Raw genomic sequence first — 1,957 nt, forward strand, 5'->3', positions numbered from 1 at the left:
GTTTAAATATAAACAAACATTCTTGACTTATGAATTTTTACAGTAGCTACACATATTTAGCATTTTCCATGAAATGGAAGTTGGCTTTAAAGTTGCTTCATTGTTTTTCTCTTTTTCAAAAGTGCATCTGTTAGTGTCAACTGCTTGTCTTTGTCAGAATTTGGCTTTTTATGAAGGTGTTCAATGTCCTGAGGTAAAAGTAACTTGCCCATAGGCTCCTCATCACTGTCTATTTTAATGTATTTCCTCTTTTCTGCTTTCCCAGGGGCAGCACTGAGTTCTTTGCTCAGCTGGGCCATGTGGATTTTCTGGAAGTCTTCCTATGTAAAATCCTGACTAGTGCTAATAGCTGCAGCTTTGGCTTTCCATTCCCTTATGGGCATGCTGTTTAGCTTCTTGATAATTTCTTGTTGTACTTCATCAGAAGAGTGTTGCACATCAACCCATTCAGCATCAGCATCCTCCTCCTTGTCCTCCTCACTGAGACTGGCACTTTCCCAGCCATTTTCATCATCTTCAGCACTCTCTTCCTCTTTTTCAATGTTCAGAATTTCTGTTCCTGGAATGTAATTTTTAACATCAAATTCTCCATATTCTTGTACTCTTGCTTATAGTGAGGCATCTGTAGGCTTTCCCCAGACTTTCTTGTCAATATCTGAGGATTCAATGTTCGGAAAAGCCGAATCAAAGTTCAGCTGTGGACATCATCACATTCTTATCTTTATGTGCTTTATACTGGGATTGAAAGTCCCACAGGCTGCCAAAAGAACAAACAGATCTGTGTTGGAAGAAGTGCAGCTAGAGTGCTTCTTGGAAGTCAGGATGGCCAGACTTCATCTCTCAAACTTAGACATATTGTCAGAAGGGGCCAATTGCTGGAGGATATCATGTTTGATAAGGTGAAGACCCCCAGTGAGATGGAATGGCAAAGTGGCAGCATCAATGGGTTCAACTGTGGCAACAATTGTGAGGTTAGCCTAGGATCCGGCAGTGTTTCATTCTGTTGTGCATAGGGCCACTATGAGTTGGTACTGACCTGACTTCGATGACACCTAACAACAATAACAACAACAACAACAAACAACAGGTCTTGGAGAAGTTCTTCAGTCATGGCCAGAGGGCATCAAGCTGTTATCTCTTTTATAGCATTGATTCCTACTGTCATCGTTTCTCCAGCGTTCTTATCAGTAACAAAGTTGTTGGCCACAGTCATGAGCACTGACTGAATGATCTCTGGGAGTACCAGGTGATGAGATGCTTGTGCAGCAAACAGAAAGATCTTTGTTACTTCTCTTTGGCGGGGCCATACAAACCTTTGAACAAAGGGATAGACGTTAAAGAGGAAAAGCTCATGAATTCTCATCAATCTGGAGATAAGGTTCATTAGCATCATCTTTACCTCAAATCTCTCCTTAGAGCTCTTGATTTGACTTAGTAGTTTTCCTGCAAAATCTTTGTTGTTGTTGTTTGGGAAACTGATGTCCCCCACCTTATATTAGATCACAAACTCTTGGGCTGCTCCAGGAAATCACCTTCTCTGGTTTTCCTGCACCTCCAAGGAGGAGTCTGTCCTACCTGTCTCTTCTTCTCCAGCCCTCAAACTGGAAGCCCATGATCAAAACATCTTGAGTGCATGTTTGCTCAATTTCAGATTGAAGAAGTTGGTAGCATTCTTCTATTATATCCTGATTGGCTTTGGTGGTTGGTGCATAAATTTGAGTATAAGTGGTATTAATTGGTATTCCCTGTAGGCACATGGATATTATTCTATCACAGACAGTGTTGTACCTTATTACTGCTCTGGATATGTTCTTTTTGACAAAGAATGGAACAAACACCATTCCTCTTCAATTTGTCATTCCTGGCATAGTAAACCATGTGGTCATCAGATTCAAAATGGCCAATACCAGTGCATTTCAGCTCACTAATGCCTAAGACATTAATATTTATGCATTCC

At 40.8% G+C, this 1,957-nt stretch overlaps 1 pseudogene; it reads right to left on the bottom strand.

The window, feature by feature from the left end:
• Nucleotides 1-86: 86 nt before the first annotated feature.
• LOC102821971 lies at nt 87-1,613 on the bottom strand (annotated as a pseudogene).
• Nucleotides 1,614-1,957: the final 344 nt, after the last annotated feature.

This window comes from Chrysochloris asiatica, unplaced genomic scaffold (assembly GCF_000296735.1).
Source record: "Chrysochloris asiatica unplaced genomic scaffold, ChrAsi1.0 scaffold00002, whole genome shotgun sequence".
NCBI classification, from domain to species: Eukaryota; Metazoa; Chordata; class Mammalia; order Afrosoricida; family Chrysochloridae; genus Chrysochloris; species Chrysochloris asiatica.